A 17,930-nucleotide genomic window follows, 5' to 3' on the forward strand; every position below is an offset into this window, starting at 1 on the left:
GCGCGCGAGCTGCTTTATCGGCGGTCCCTCCGGAGCGTGGGCGTTGCATCACCTGCCCGCGTTGCACCTGCTGCCCCAGGGGGGAGGTCGCGACCAGCCGCGAATGCCGCGGCGCGCGTTTATCTGGGGAGCTCTCGGAAAAGTACTAGAGAGCAACACACGTGCCACGTGCACCGCTTGTGCGTATTGCTCGCTATTATTTTTTTATTAGGCTTGCAAACTTAGTTTCAGCGATGCCACATTGTTCTCTCATTTGGCCGGGAATAGCAAGCCGCGTTCGATCTGTGCACGCACTGATTGTGAGAGAAAAATCTGATAGATTCAACCAGTCGTCTGTTAGAAAATGGACGAATCGGAATTCCTTTAGGACTTACCAGAATTCCTTTAGGATTTACCACGAAAGATATTTCACAACCAGAAGTTTGCTAGACTTCACTACAAATCTGGTAAATCCTAAAGGAATTCTGATTCGTCCATTTTCTAACAGACGACTGGTTGAATCAGTCAGATTTTTTTTCAGTGCATAAAGGCCTGTGTCCACGATGCTAGGACTTGGTCCAAGTTTTAGTTTCGAGAAATGCGTAGCCAATCAACTTGCAGCTCCTCTGTAAGAGATGCAAGTTGATCGGCTACACATTTTTCAAAACTAGAACTTTGACACTGCAGTTCTCGGATCGTGGACACAACGCTTAAGCCATTTAATTTGTATATTACACAAATGTTTCCACAAAACAGACAGTTTTAAGCACAAAAGGTGCAAAGGTGCAGAATCACTCCAGCATCCCCTTAACACAAAACTAGTAAAATGCACTTTAACGTACTTTTGTAGTGTAAAACTAAATGTCACAGGGACTGAAACAGTTGAGCGACAAATCTGTAATTGATTGGACCTGAAGATAAGATTAACTAATCGCATTCTATTTCTATTTAGGCGTTCGGTGAGCCATCGTTGTACCGAATGTAGCTATTAACATCACCTCCTTTGCTTATTAACGGGAATCTGACTTAAAAATTGACAATATAGAGGAAAGTTCCCTGTTACGAGACAACGGTGTTCTGTTAAATTAACAGACACCATCCGTTGATTCCACCATGAATTCATTGCTCTTGAAGTGCAATCTGTTTGGTGGAAAATTCATTGTTAGATCGTGCGATCGTCGTGAAAAAAGATTTGCGACTACATTTGAGTCTCGTATTAGAAATCTATCTCATAATAGAGGACTTTTGTCTACGATTGATACTCGAGCCATCTAGATTCGACATTGTTTTCGGATAGTTCAGATTCGAATGATAGAAGTGAAAATTCGAATCTCACCCGATTCGATTCGTATTCGAATCGCGCATCTCCACCGGCAAGGCGGACAGTTAACCGATGCACGAGTGTATACGTGGGTTTATTTGCGTTAGCTTAGCGAAGAACCGCATGTGCCTCGGCTCCACAGGGCGGAGAGGGATCACCGCCGGGGGTGCTCCGCATGGGCGTCAAAGGTCGTATTCTCGGGAGGAGGCGGAGTCGTCTGCGGGGAAAATCTTCATTCGACGGCGCGAGGCTCATTCGTTTCTCGTGCACGGTACTCTTTTGCCAAGTATGTTATAGAAAACGGCACACAAATGCGAGAGACATTAAGAACGTACGTGTACCTTGTTTACGATTTTCGAAAATATTTTTTTCATCATTTTTTTCATCCAAGGAGCAGTGTAAAGTCAAGATCAAACTGTGGCATAAATTGGGCGAAATGACATCAAGTTGCGACTTTTCACTTCTCCTTGGGTAGATTACGATTAACTATTGTTAATCGTGAACGATTCTTCGACGCGCCAACATTTTCCGGTTTCCCTGAAGAAACTTCCAGACGCGTCATTTTTCCTCCAGCCGGCGCCCCGCGTTTCTGACAGACAAGCGCGTGTTCGTCAGCGGTAATGAAAAAAACGCCCTCGGAGAGAAAACGAGTCCCTTCGCGCTGGCGCCTATGGACGTAGCCTGCGACTATTTGTCGGTCCCGTTGCCCTATAATCGTGCGGTACACGGATAATGGTTTGGGTTAAGGGACGCCACGTCGGGCCGGCACTGAGTCAGGCGATGAGGAGAAAGAGAGAAAAGGAAGGAAGGGCTAAATCAGACAGGAGGAACGTGTATACGCGTCGCCAGCAGCGGCGCCGGGACCGAAGCCCCCTTTCATAAAACGCAGCCCCGATAGTTTCCGAGGGCCGATATGATGATGGGAGACGATCGGCGAACGGCAATCGGGAGGGGACGAGCCCTTCGCCCGGACTCACGAATCACGTCGGCTCGGCCGAGTCCCATTACGCGGCTGGCCCTCAGCTACGAAACGATCCGCGTTTGGTTTCGGTTACGCGCCGCAGGATCGTGATCTAATTACGCGAACGAGTTGCGGCGCGCGCGCCGTAGCGTCAGTTACCGGATTGATGCCTTGTTTGTTATGACGATGGGGCCTCGGAATTTCGCCGCGGGGCCCGATCGAGTCTCCGTCGTCTCGACAGAGAGCGAGCGGAGAATAAAAGTATCTCACAAAAGTGCCTGCAGACCCGTGGCGCTCCAACGAAATTTCACGACCCTCGATCGAAATTTGATCGAGGGTCTTCGAGAGATACGTTGATTTTATTTAGGCCTGGTTTCACAGTTTCACTTAACTTTAAGTTTAGCTTAATTCGTTCTTTGTCTCCTTCTAAAGCTAGCGCCACACTATGCGCAATTCGTGATTCATGATTCGCAGAAGTTCGTTGGACATTCGTCATTACTTACCACACTATTCGCGATTCGCAGTTTATCGTTATTTGTCGTTTCGTTCGTGTTAATTTCGACAACTTTTGAGTTTCCATGTTGCTACAGGACTCGTATCGTAAGTCTACAATTAGTCAAGTTTCAATATTAGTCAAAAACCCACTATTCTCGTAAAAAAAAACCGCTTGGCTAATGTATCACTGCGAATGGCGACTCGACCAATTTTTCCTCCACACTATTCACGAATATACGAATCACGCATAGTGTGGCGCTAGCTTAACTGTTACTTTAGAAAGACACAAACGTGAATTAAACTAAGATTACAGTTAAACGACGTTTGGTGAAACCGCGCGGGCCTAACAAACTTGGCAAACTAACTAATAGTTAAATTATATGTCTGCATGTCCTTGTTGAATTCGAAGGAAAAGCAAAGACATACGCGCGATTTAACTGTTAGTTAATTTACTGAAAGATTGAAATAACCGGCCCTAAGGCCGGTATTCATAGTCGGATCTTATATTCAAGACCGTCTTGAATTTATCTAAAGGTGCCGTGTGGAACACTTCATTGGCTATGGAGCATCTAAAGATAATCTTAAGACGGTCTTGAATATATGATTTGACTATGAATACCTAAGATACGAAAATTGTGCGCAATATGATCAAGCATTTCCCCAAGACCGTTCGCGAAGTTTATATAATCGGCGAAGACAACGAGACTCCCTCGTTTCGCAAGAAACGTCCAGGAAATATTCAGAGAACTGGTAAACAGCCAGGGGGCTCTCTGAAAAACGACAGTATATGTGTGCGATCGCTAACGCGTCGATACTTTTTAAACTTCGAGAAACGCGCGCGCGCGCGCGCATAGATTCACTCGCTAAACGCGGCAATGCGACTCGTCGCGCTTAATAACGGATTAATTAATACGAATCGCGAAACGGTGCGATGAATATGAACGGACTGCTCGCCGGAGACCGCGCAGGCGACGCACCGGCGCGGCGGTAATTTCAACGCTCGCTAACGACGGCACCGCGGCCGCCCGTCGCGCGGCCCGGGCCGGCGTTGAACGCGAGAGCGATTTTTCGCGACGGCGGCGTCGCTTCATTACCTAAACGCCATCCATGCCGCGAAATAGATCGGGCAAGCGGGCACGGGACCCGAAACGCGAGCGAAGGGCTGGACTCCGAGGAGAAGGAGGAGGAGGAGGAGGAGGAGGGATGGAGGGGAAGACCGCCGCGGATGGCGACGGCGACAGCCGGCTGGCAGAGCCACGTCGTCGCCGTCGAACGAACGACGACGACGACGAAACGACGGCTGCTCTCTGCCGGCTGCAGACAAACAAAAGAGAGAAAGAGAGAGGGAGAGGGAGAGGGACAGAGAGAAAGAGACAGCCAGGCGCCGATTCGAGCGACCGGCCGGCGCTAACCTCGACGCCAAGCGTGGAGCGGCGTCGCTGACGTCGTCGCCGCCGCCACCGGGCCGACCGACGACGACGACGAAGACGGCGGCGGCGGCGGCGACGGCGGCGATGGCGACGGCGGCGACGGCGGCGGCGATGATGCCGACGACGACGGCGGCGGCGGCGGCCAATGCAAGAATACTTCTTCTGGCACCGCCACGGGGTGAGACGAGCGTTGCTCGTCGGACGCCAAGACCGGACGCCTCGTCCCTTATCCCCAATTCCCTAGACCCTCCCTCCCCTCCTACTCTTTTTCCCCGTATCTCTCGCGATGCACTCAGGCTCATCCCCATTCGGTATTGTCATCCGAAATTCCCGGTTCCTAGGTGTGTCGGCGGCGCTATCGCGAGTACAAACATATGGAGATAATTGGAGGAGGGGAACGGCGTTATCTGCCGCGGTTGTAAATCAGGGGCTCGATCGTGAATCTTTTTCTCTAGCGTGAACTCGTGAGAAGCGAAAAATTTCATTAGCGGATTTGTCAATGAAAATTTTCACTCTTCAGTTCGAGTTCACGCCTGAGTCTCAGAAGGGATTGTTTCGCCTATCACATAATAGGAAAGCACAGGCAATAGGAATGGGGAGTAACACAGGCAACAAAAGTAACTAAATTCCAACTTACCAGAAACCGTACATCGACGCACAGTAGAATATGGAACAGGCTAGAGGCCCTGTAATCAGAGACTGGCCATAAGAGTATCTCACGCTTCTACGATTGTAACGATCGTAGAAGAGCGAGATAGCCTATGTTTCTCTCTGACTCGCAGGAATTTGACGAACTCTTATGGCCAGTCTCTGATTACGGGGTCTCTAGAATAGACAATAGGAACAGAATGTCCGACGCGTTGGATTTCTGTTCCCTATTCCCTGTACCTGACCTACCTGACCAATCGCAGTTGAGACTCTGGGACAGGCACGTGGTTTCGAAAAGCAGATGATTGGACAGCACTTCTATTGCCAACGAATCATTGTGTCTTGGCATTACATAGGCTTCTGTCCCGTATTTCTATTTCTTAATCCTATTGCCTGTGCGACAGGCTTTTCTCTTCAGTCGCGTATCTTGGACTTGGCACGCGCGGCGCGGGGTACATCGAATCGGAATCGTAAATAAATCGAGGGAGAGTTTCAGCAAGAGGGAACAGCCCTTACGCATATGCAATGACGATTGGAAACTTTGCGTCCCCTCGCGATAGAGAATAAGTCTAAAGAAAAAATCTAAAAATCCCCATCGAGTTTATCCTCTTAAATCCGCCCCAGACGCAAAACCGTTCCGTATGATTTCTGGGCTCCGAGCGAGCACCGACCTGCACAGGCGCGTCCTCTTCGCGCGAATGCGGGCCCTAAAACCTACAGCGCCGGTTAATTCGCCCCCCAAACGGCAAACCCTATAATTTCCCGTTGATCGCCCGTAGTTTACAGCGCGGAAAGCAGGGGAAATCCCGGTTTGATCGCAATCGCCACCGACGCTCCTACATACAGCACGATAACTCTTTTTTTTTTCCCGAGCTCGGTATAGACGGCGCCTCGCGTGGCTAGAAAGAGACGGTCCCGTCCCGCACGGCGGGGGTGTACCCGCCGTTTTAACCCATGCCAGAGCGCCTACCCCCGGCAACATCCGCGGAAAGTAGTAGAAGCGGCTGGCACCCGCAGGGGCGGCGCGGGACGGGGGGGAGGGGGAGGACTACGACGGCTCCAGCGTGGGGCGCCAAGTGTTTTGATGCTTGTTATGCGAAGGGGAGCTTGATAAACAACGGGACGGAGAACGGAGCCGGGTGCCGGTGCCGGACGGACCGGATCATCGCCGTCGCGCTCCGTTCTCAACCCCCTCCCACCCCGGATTGGAACGGACGTCCGACCGACTGGCTGCGCGCGTGTCATTACGAAAGAATTGATATCCTGACACACTACGGCGTCATTCCGTTTTTCTAACTTGTTGTCCCGAGCGGAAAGGCGGCCGTCGTTAGCGGCGGTGCCGAGGCGCCGCCGCCGCCGCCGTCGCCGCCGCTGTCGCCGGCGGCGCGGCTTCCGAACGCTCGTGCGATCGGAAATTTCCGGCCACGGCGCGCAGGATAAGGTCGACCGTAGCTTCTAACCCTAAACAGAATAAATGAATAAATGGCGCGTTGGCCGCTGGGTAAGACTTTAGTGTTTCGTACGCTTGGATGGAGAAGAAACTCTCGCGAGGGGTTTTTAAGGAAATTAGTGCGCCGTTTAGCAGAGGATAATAATGTAAACGTTATTTATGTCGTGTTATATTATTTATGTCGAATTACGGTCGTATCGAGGGGTTTTAATTCGCGAGAAGCTCTATTCTCGGCCGACTAGGAATGCGAAAAAGTATTATTATTATTATTTCCGACAAGAGAGAAACGTGCTCTTCGTTATCCGCATTCCTACCTCGCGATTCGCGCAAAGAGAGAGAGAAGAGGTTTGAGTGGGTACACTCGACGGAAATAGAGCTCGGCTTCGCGGGTAAGCAACGCGACGAAAACGAGAATCGTACCGGTCGCGGTGTTTACTCGCTTCCCGCCATTAAGGCGCAGGAAATCGCGCTCGCGCCCGACGCGGGCGCCCGTTTAATTCGCGCGTCGTAAAATACCTCGGTCTCGAATCGGGAATCACCCTAAATGTCGTCGGGGTCGAATCGTATCGCGACTCGCGGATGCCGGGGTGAAGGGAGGGAAAGAAGCGGCGCCATGCGCTGCGATAGTAAAAACACTCGGACGATAAAGCGACTGTCAATCCTCTCAATTCTGAAACGCAAAACGATACGAGATTAGTCTCGATCAGATAAAAAGATAAGCTTGGCGATCAGGATTAAAATGTCTCGTGTATACGAGTTTTCAGAAGCCGCAAGTTTTGAATATGCGATTATGTAATAGAGATGTCGCGAATTATCTGAGTAGAAATTGTTTCAGCTACCGATATTAAATATTTAAGTAAGTTTATTACCTTAAAGCTAACTTATATTGTGCCATCAGGATTATTTTTCCATAAAAGTATTTTCTTATCTACGTGATAAGATTCTATTTATAATAAATTTAAATCTAATTTATTATATATTTTAATAATTCAATTCGATCTAGTTCCATTTGCTGTGATTTGAATGAACTTTTAGTTTGATTCGAAAGAGAAAACGAAACTCGACTTGACATAAAAAGTTTCTCGATTCGCACACTTCTCTACTAATTATTACATATATTAGTCGCAGGCTCCAAGAGCATAGAGCGTATTCGAGTACTCAACGGTGGATCACGGTGAATTAGTGTTGGCATTTATTCCCCTCACTCTCACCTGTACCTACTCTTAATGTAACTCAACTCTTAATGTATGTAACTATTAAATTGGTTACTAGTTATCGAAAAAATGTAACTGAGTCAAGTTACAGTTACAGATGGAGAGAAAGTAACGAAGTTAAGTTAGAGTTACCCAAAAAAGAGTAACTGTGACTGTAACTTCGTTACAAGTAACGAGTTACTTCCCAACCCTGGTGTGGACACCGCGTTAGGTAGCCGGTACTCTTATCATGCAGCGGCGAGAGGACGCGAGACACCATCGTCGTCGTCTTCGCCGCCGCCGTCGCTGCAAATGACATTGTTTATCCACCGCGGCAGCAAGAAGAGTCGCCCGAAACGTATATACGACGGTCGTCGTCGGTTCGGTCGTTTGGCTCGACTCGGTCAAGCACCCTGGTGTGCGTACCGGCAGCCTCCGACACGTTGGCCATGCACGCGCGCCAGAACCACCCCCGCTCGTCTGGTCGCGGGCGTCGCGCGCACGAGGGCGACGGTAGCATCGTCGTCGTCGTCCTCCTCCTCGTGTCCCCCGCTCATACGTGTCGGCGACGAGGGGGGCGCGCACATATCCGCCGAATGGCGTCAGGAACCGCGTCGCCACCGCTGCTGGCGCGCCGCCGCTCCGCTCCGTGGCCTCCGTGTCGCCGCGGATCCGCGCGGCGTCGCGTCGCGCCACTCCGCGCCGCGGCCGCCCTTAGGCCGCCGCGCCGACAGGGGTGGCGTGCAGCGCGACCGCGGCGTGGCGACGACGGGCTCCAGTCGTCCGCGTATCGCACGGCGCGCACTGGCGTACCTGCTACATATTGCGCGACGACCGCCCGGCACCGCGACCAGTCGACGCTCGACGATCGGTGAGTCGAGTCGGGTGTTGGCGTGTCGCCGATCGCGTCTCCCTATCGTCTGCCTGGGCCTGTCGTATGAAATACGCAGGGAGTCTCTCCCCCGTCCACCGCTCTCGCGCGCGTTAATCTCGAAGCAAGGTTTTTCTCATTTACACGATTCGTAAATCATTTACGAGTCTCTCTCTCTCTCTCTCTCTCTCTCTGGCGCTCGAAACCTCGGAGAGAATCCTTTTTTCCCCTTTATTCTGATTTATTTGCATTTTATACGTCCATACGTTTAACACCCCGAGGAGAAATGTTAAGTCAACCCTGTTTAAAATATTAGATGGAATATAATCAGATTACATGCAATTTCAATGTGAACAAATAAGAGACTTATTAATTTATATTGAAATTGCATGTACTCTAATGTAATCTGACTATATTCTATCTATTATTTTAAACAGGGAAGATGATGTCAATTCGATGATTATATTGACCTTTACGTCATATTTTGGTCAATGTGGCATCAAAATGGCGTCATCTCGACCTTTCGTTTCTCCTTGGGTCCGAGATTGCGACAATTCGTGGGTCTCGTCGGATAATGTAGAAAATAAATAAGCGATCGAATATGCACGGAATAAAGTAATTATGTCGAAAATGAGTTACGGAAGGAACCGGACTTGTCTCCTCCTAGCTATGCTAGTTACATGAATCATGCCAAGCGCTCGTTTCTCTGCACAATTAACTCGGCGCTTAACGCTTTCGCGATCGATTACCAGTTTAACGTGGGAAATGTATCCGGCATATGTGTTTCAGATACGTGCGCGTCATTGAAGCGACAGGATACGAGATTCGCATGAAATTCGTGTTTTACGCGGGATCTTCCGCCGGAGGTGCCCCGTAGTCGGCGGCGTTTCGTACGCCGGCGTAGCACGTGCGCAGTGTCTCGGCCAATAGCGGAAAGCCAGTAACAGGTAAGAGACAACGTGTGAGCGGACGGTTGCGAAAATGTCCAGAGCGCAAGCCGGAAGACAATAGATTTTCCGGAACGAGGATATCGATGGGAGAGAAGAATCTGCTTATTCTTCTACCGTAAGATCCAAAAGAACGCGTGCTAGAGTAAAGAAAGGAAGAAGCCAGCGTGGACGAACGTAGAGGATCACAAGATTCTTTGACCGAGGAGGAATAGATTAACCCCGTTTTTCCACCAACGTTTAACTTTGATCCTAGTTTAATTCATCCTTCGTCTCTTTCTAAAGGGAGTAGTTCGAGACAAAGGAGGAATTGAATTAAGATCAAAGTTAAACGACGTTGGTGCAGACCGGGAAGGAATTTGGCGCGCGCTAGAGAGATAAATATTTGCCGCATTCGGGTGGCGATAATTACGCCGGGGAGGAAACATCGCGTCTCTCTTCCTCGCTTGCGTAAGAGCCGCCGGATAAATTAGCGCTGTCTCAACAATGTCGGGTTTCAAATCCGTTTGGTATCGCGCGCGGTTGCGTCAGACGCGGATTGCGGAATGCGTCTCGAAGGCAGAGCGATGTAATCGTTACCTGCATACTTCCCGTTAATTGGCGAGCCGTGAGTGGCAGGTGTAAATATAGCAATGCCGCAACGCGATTTGTAAATATCGCCGCGTCGGAAGAATCAATTTTCTCCCTATTATCTACGCTACGACGACCGCCGTATTTAGACACTTGGCGTGTGCAAATTTAAACGCGCCGCGCGTCGCGACGTCGGATCGCCCGTGGCTCCCGCCGAGTCGGTGCGACGCACGTCTTGTCTCGTCAGCGGCATCCGCGAGCAACGACATTTTTTCACGCTCTCGAGCGACTGTCTTTCTCTCTCTCTCTCTCTCTCTTTCTCTCTCGCTCGTTTTTGAAAGTTAATTCCTCGCTCGTGGATCATATTATCCATTCTCTCATCGGTATATACATTTTTTTTCTCCGTCTATGCGCCATCAGCGCGCGATGACGCTCATGGCAGCGACGCGCCATGCACCGTCGGCACGAAAATCGCCGATCGAGGCAACGGCTGGAAGATTAGGTTCTCCGCGGTATAATTTCGTATGCGCGCGGCGGCCTTCTTTTCCCTTTCTTTCTCCTCCGCTATCCCGATGCTGCGGCGCACGAATAAGGGCTTGAGCAGAAAGATTGTCGTAACCGTTCACGATTCTGTCGTAAGACTTAAGTCTGCGTCGGAAGACAACGCGCAAAGAATCGTCGCATACAAGTATGTCGCCTCGCGACGCAACGCGAGAGATGTGACACGTCTACGACAATTCTGACACTGACTTATGTCTTACGACGGAATCGTAAGCAGTTACGACAATCTTCCTGCTCAGGCCCTAAGGGTACTGTTACATTCGTCGTACGACAAATTTTTTAAGCGCGTTTGACTGACTACAAGTTAGAAAATTTCTAAGCACTCGAGAACTTTTCTATCCTGCAGTCAATCAAACGCTTGAAAAGTTTGTCTTACGACAAATGTAGTACCAGCCTAAGGGCCTAAGCAGAAAGATTGTCGTAACCGTTTACGATTCCGTCGGAAGTTAACGCGCAAAGAATTGTCGTAGACGTATGTCGCATTTGTCGAGTCGCAAGGCTACATTACGTCTACGACATTTCTTTGTCTCACTACGGAGTCGTAAACACTTACGACAATCTTTCTGCTCCGGCCCGGAGGATAATATTACATTCGTCGTACAAATTTTTCGAGCGCGTTGAGTGACTGCAGAATAGTAAAGTTTTCGAGTCTCTGGAAATTTTCTAACTTGTAGCCAACCAACTCGCTTAAAAAATTTGTCGTACGACAAATGCGATAGTACCCTGATAAAGGGCGCAGCGTCGTTTTCGCCGGCGCGGTTTTCGGCGCGGTCGCAGATCCCGACCGTGCGCGGCGACGGCGAGCGAGACGAGTCCGGGTTTCACTCGCGTACGGGTTATAGCGGGCCAAAGAGGTGCGGATGCTGAGACGCGGCGCTTGGGTAAGAGCGTCGTGGAAGAGGCGCGAGGGAGGGGGGGCAGGCCCGGGTGTAGCGGCAGCGGGGAGCGGGGGGAAGCGGCCGGGACGGACAGGCGCCTACGGCGCGGATCCGAGTGGCGCCAGCGCTAACGCAAGCGTCAGCGTTAGCGCCGGTCCGCACGCGCGTCCGGGCAGGCCGATATCATCCAGGAAGTTGCAGGCCGCACCTGTCCCGTCATACCTCTCCTCCTCTTCCTTCTCCTTCCCCCTCCCCCCTTCGCCTCGCGCCCGTCGTTCTTGCTGGCAGGGCCGTCGGCTACGCTCTCTCGCGCCCGCCGACGCGACGCGACGCCCCGGCCGTCGACAACGTCGACGCAGGTGTTCCGTCAGGCGGCCGGCGGTTTTCGCATCGCGCCAAAGCGGAGGCTTCCGGTGGGGCAGCCGCGCGTCCGGCACGAAAAAAAGAGCGGTAGCGGGAGAGGAAGAGACGAGGGGTGCGCGACATGACCAGGCACCGTGTATCCGTCCGATTATGGAGCGGTTGTTGCGCGTTTACACGAGATACACGGCGACGCCGACGGGAAGGGAAACGGATCCCGATAGCCATTCGAGAAGGATCGGCATTTTTATCGCTCGTTGCAATTATGACACGTCGAGATTTTCGACGGTTTCTGGGTCTGTTTCTTTTGGAGTAACTGTAAAAATTGTCGTACGCTAATTTTCATCTCTCGTATATACCTCCGCCTTCTCTCTCCCGCGAGACTCGGATTAACTCGAGTTGCGTTTTATCGCGGCTCGGGCGCCGGTATTTCCTCGTGGCAACCACCGGCAGAAATATCTCCGTCGCGACACGGCGACGGAGGCGAGCCGGTACCAGTGGGTTTCCACGCCCGTGTACACGCCTGTGTCTCCACGTTTTTACGGAACAATCGTTAATCGTATGCGCGACCAGTTGATCGAATATATTTAAATCCACGAGGAGTTAAGTAGGAACGCGGCGCCAGCGATGCAGACGATTACGCACCCGAGTCCGTCGAGCGTGCAATGCGTCGCGTCGCGCCGCCCGGAGGTGCCGAGACCGACCGGGTTTTTCCATTTGCAAACAGACGTCGTTAATGCCAGCCGAATTTCCATAACCGAAAGAGAAAGAGAGCGAGAGAGAGAGGGAGGGAGAGGGGAGAGCCCGTGTGCTGTCTGACTGACAGGTGCACAAAACGCTGTTAGTGGCGAGCGTGAACAATGGGGCGCCGTCGCGGCCGAGCGCTTTTTATCCTTTGTAAATCGGCCGTCAATTACAATGGCCATTCATTTTTCCTTTTTTTTGTTTCTCACTTGCAAATGAGACGCTCGACGTTATGGACAATACCGATTACCGCGCGTAGACACAAGAGTGCCGAGCTGAGGCTTTAATCGGTTAGCGCCACGCGCGTATTTCCTTTGCGCGGAATAATATTTATCCTTTTTTAAAGAGCCGTTTACCGATCGCCCGTTTATCGGCTTAAAATAATATGCTACTATGCTGTTAACACGGTGGTGCGGTAAATTTCAGGATTACGCCTGCGCGGATCGCTTTGCGCATCGTCGACGTTGCGTCGTCGCGAATCTTTTCCACGCGGACGATGTAATCAATGTAAATTATTAAATAAATTTGACGTTTAATTGATAGTGATTGATTTCTTTAAACTACATCTCCGCAGTCCTACGAAAGTAAAAAGCTTCACGATAGATTAGATTAGATGCATTTCAGTTATGATTTATTCATTAACTCTACAGTGACGTGAAAGATTAGCATAATGCTAATGCAGAATTATTATTTCTGCTCGGCTCTTAAATGGATAAAAAAGTGCACGGGGAGAATTTTCTCTCGAAATGTATCCTGAAAATCGCGCAGTCGTGGGACAACGCGGTATTTCGAACAATTTTTTTGAGAGCTCTCTGAACATTTTACTACACAGTTGAAAAATTCGTGTCAAATTTACAGATATCGCATGTCCCAAACGGTCCACACAAATTTTTGTGTTAATTTAACATAATATGGATATTTAAATAATCACACTAACACTCTGTTAATATTTTAACACAAAATAAATGCAAATCTCAAAATAATTTGAAATAAATTTTGTGTAAAATTAACATTATAGAATATAATCAACGTTTTATTCTGTAAATTTTAACAGACAAATCTTGTTACTAATATAGAATACATGTATTGTGCAAGATTAAGAATAAGTACACATTGTGTTGTTTTAACTTTTCTTTCCAGGTATTTCAATAATTTTACTTTTGTGGTAAATTAACGCAAGAGCAATATGTTAAATTAACACATGAATGTGTTAAACGAGATACTATTAGTTTCCCGTTCTAAACATCGCGCCCGAAGCAATAATAACCGAAGACAAGGTTGCCGACAGAGCATAAATCTCCGATATTTCCGATGAAGCGCGGAACGCTCGGCGATCCGTGGGTTACTCATCGTTTACACGACACGCTAAACATAATTTACATTGTGCACACGTGGATGTAGATTATTGTATTTCACGCGTAAACGCCCAACCCAGGCTATAAAGGCAGGTTCTCCGCGCGATGCTCCGTCGCCGCGGTTCTACGCAGATACCACACGCGTGCGAGTGAGCGAGCGTACGCTCGCGCGACGCACAATGATAAACAGCTAGAAGCCTCGAATGATTGGTCATCCCCGACATGCGTTCCAACGCGTCGCCTCGGTCCATCGGAGAAGGGGGGGGGGGGAGGGGTACTGAAAAAGATTCCACGCCGGCCGGACCCCAAGAATAGCCCGAAACGTCTTCGCGCTTCGCGGAAGATGAATTATAGCGGAATCGTGAGCAGGTCCACGCGCGCCGCGCCGCCGCTTCGAAGAACGACGACGATCGCTCTCGCGCGGAATTTGGAGCGTTGACATCGGCGCCTCTGCGGAGCGACGAGCTAGACACTCGAGTCCAGGACGCCGGGCCAAAAAAATCCGCCGCTTTCGGTCAAGTAAAATTAACGTAAAACGTCGCGCCGTCCCGGCCGGAAAGAAGCGCGCGTAATCGTCGCCCGCATTTCTTCCGATTAAGATCGCAGGCTCCAATGAAAGAGGAGGCACTTGCCTCCCCCCTGGAGTCAGCAGCAAAATTAAACGTTTGCTCTTCCTTCGATAAAGACAAGAGATGCTATGCACCAAAAAAAAATTAAACGTTCGCTCTCGCTTCGATAGGAGATATTTGTGTATCAAAAGGTGCACGGCTCCGAAGACACCGGAACTACTTGCACAATATCTGCGCGATCGCGTATGAACGGCACGCGGAGAGCATTTTTTCTTAACATCATGTAATCGCGGGACAATATGGCGTCTCGAAGAATTTTTGGAAACCCTACCGTGCATCTTACTAGTAGAATGTACAGCAAAAATGCAAGGGACTCTCGTGAAGGTCCTGAAAGCGTTGTCCCACGATATAGCATTCGGGGTAAATTTGAAGAGAAAGTTCTCCTCGTGCAATTAATTGCCCAACGGCGCACGAGGGAGCGAAGAGCGCGGCTCGCGAAATTTCTGCGTCTCACACCTCGCCGGCTCTGCCTATCGCGCACTCGTAATCGCGAGGGCGCAAAAATGCCGCGGCTAAAAATGTTTCCCGCGGCGAGAGGCCGCTCCCTCGTTTGTGCGCGGCGTGACAACGTCAGCGCGTCGTCAATCATACTCCTCTGTCTCGGCGCGCGAGCGGCGCCGAGTATTCTCGGAAAGTCTCCGGGGAGGAGAATTGACGCCGCGCGCGTTTTTCTCGCTTTTCGCGTGATCTTTCTATTAGTCTCCCGGCGTCTCGGCGGAAAATTCAAATTAGCCATTCATTACGGCGACGTCGCGCGGCGCTGCCCGCCGCAAAAGCCTCGTCCCGCCCCGCCGCATTCGTCATTTCTCCGCAATTAAGGGGATGCCGGGGAGTGATTCTGCATTTTTGCACCTTTCTAACCTAGAAACTGTCAGTTCGCGGAAACACTTGTGTAATAAACAAATTAAATGGCTCACGTGTACAGATCGAAGGCGGCTTGCCATTCCGGCTAAATGAAAGAACAATGTGGCATCGCTGAAACTAAGTTTGTAAGTCCAATAAGAAATAATAGTGAGCAACGCACGTACTACATGTACTGTATGTGTGTACTGCTCACTATTATTTCTTATTAGACTTACAAACTTAGTTTCAGTGATACCAAATTGTTCTTCAATTTAGCCGGAATAGCAAGCCGCTTTCGATCTGTACACGTAAGCCATTTAACTTGTATATTACACGAATGTTTCCACGAAACAGGCAGTTTTAAGTGCAAAAGGTGCAAGAGTGCAGAATCACTCCAGCATCCCCTTGTCGCGAATAACCGATACGCGCGATACGCGGAATTTCAAGCGCCCGCTCGCGCTCGGACCGGATAACGAGCGTTCGCGGCGCGTGTTAATCCCGCGCGGCCGAGTGGAAGAGCGCGTCGTTTACCAGCGATAATTGGCGGCGGGCAGTTTACCGGGCGTTCATTAATAATCCTCTTCGACGCGGCGCGGTGCAACGAGGGGGCATGTCGGGCGTCGCGAGCGCGGGGACGTTCGTCGAAACGAAAGGTGACACGGCAACCTTTCGGGAGCGGACGGCCCCTGTCTCATTCTATTTACGCGAGCCGGACATTCCTATCGCGCCGCATTGTTCCAACGGGCGCCGGGTGCTTATGGCCGTGCCCGCCGACGTACATTTTAAGATCGTTCCGCTCCACGCTAATAATATTCAGTGGGGATATTTGACGAGCTACTTGAAGGGCTGTACAGTTGAACGAACGCGACGGCGACACGTCGTTCGATGACAAGACTGTTTAGCGCGAGTAAAGAATAGATAAAATGTCTCGGGCGTTGGAGCGACTCGATTATCTCTCGGAATTTATTTCGAAAAGCAATTCTCTCTTCGAGCAATGGAATATTCTGACGCCGGCGAGACGTATTGCATCAACGTTTCGTCCGGCGCATAGCGCAACGGTCGCCCGTCCGCCGGTGCCATCGGCGCGATATGTCAAGAATGGCGCCATGCCCCGCGGAGTGGTGGCGAGCACGCAAGTAATTTTCGCGTTTGGAAATAGAACGAAATAAAAGTACGATCGCGCGCGATCCTAGGCTGCTTCGTGCCGCGCCGCACGTCCGCCGCGGCCTTAAATCTTGCGGCGCGCGGCCGCGACCTCACCGTCGGGTAATAACTGTAAGTCCCAGTCGACAATGGATGATTTACGCCCTGAACCTTAAGAAATTGACCAATCACGGTCAAGTATGAGCAGAACACGCGACTGCGATTGGTCAATTTCTCAAGGCTTAAGCCAACGGCACACAATACTATTTTTCTTACTGGATTGCTTGCGAGAACCAATAAGGATGCAGAGTTTTGGATAAATCCCGATTGGCTCTCGTAAGTATGTATTAAATCAACTCGCACGCGTAGATCGAGAAAAATGTTGGACGATTCGCGCCTTTGGAAAGTCACCCGTTTCGTCCTTCGCAAAGTCCGATGTTGCAATTAGTGAGAAACTTTTTATGTTGTAAAAATATTGGCGCGCGCGCGAAATGATTATTCGAAATTACGACATCTGTTCGGAGAAGGCCTCCATTTGTTTTTCTTACCTATTCCCGCAAAATCTATGTGCCAGAGTAAACACAGAATTGCGGAGAAGCGCGACGCCTTGTGTTCTCGGGTTGGAATAATCCCGTGCGTCTCGTTACGGAAATGGACACTCGCCGCTGTATCCTTTTTGCTCTTCGTCTCCTCGCTCCCTCTCGCCCCTTCCCTTCTCCATTTCTCTCTTAGCGTTCGAGCTAAAAGAAATCTTTTTGTTCCCGACGATCCGTGTACCCTGGGCTAGGGCCGCCTTGATCGACATTTAATTGGGCCGAGACATCCAGGCACTGAGAAACGCAGACGGCCCTGAACAGTTTACTAAAAGAGCTTTACCAGCCGGAATTCTCTCTCCGGGCGAGGAACGAGAGTGTCAGAGATGTGGAGCGAAGGAAGAGGCACAGGCGGAAAGAGGAGAAGGACAGAATATAAGAGACAGAGACAGAGAAAAAGACAGAGAGAAAGAGAGAGACTGCGTTCGCGCGGAGGCCCTGGCGTCTGATTACTAGCCAACGCAAGACGCCAGACGTACATAACTAAATAACTTCCTAAATTCTATATCATTTCGGAGCGGGCTCCGACGGGTGAAATAACGCGTCTAGACCCACGTCGCGACTCGTTGCGAAAGAGAGAAAGAGAGGGCCAGTAGCGACAGGTCCGGCGACTCTGGCGAGCGTGATTGCTGTCACCGCTCGCCGTGATTCCTTCCGTCGTAGTCGATTAAAGTCGGCCAAAAGGAACATATGCACGCGTATATCCTTCAGGTTTTCATTGATCGACCCTATCTAATTATCTTCGTTATTCGTTTCGTTTTTTTTTGAAGCATTTGTTACGTATTTGAAATAGAGACGTGCGAAGCAGGGGACTTGCGTGTGCGTGCGAGTATAAATCGAGTAATCGTGATACATTCTCCGGTATCAATTTAGCCGTTCATCCTTATTCATTCATCCGATCTTGTTCTAAACCATTCAGTTTCAAGCAACAGATCTGTGGAAACTCATGTCTGTTCGCA

Source organism: Vollenhovia emeryi, unplaced genomic scaffold, assembly GCF_000949405.1.
Source record: "Vollenhovia emeryi isolate VEMERY1.0 unplaced genomic scaffold, V.emery_V1.0 DF939167.1, whole genome shotgun sequence".
Taxonomy (NCBI): domain Eukaryota; kingdom Metazoa; phylum Arthropoda; class Insecta; order Hymenoptera; family Formicidae; genus Vollenhovia; species Vollenhovia emeryi.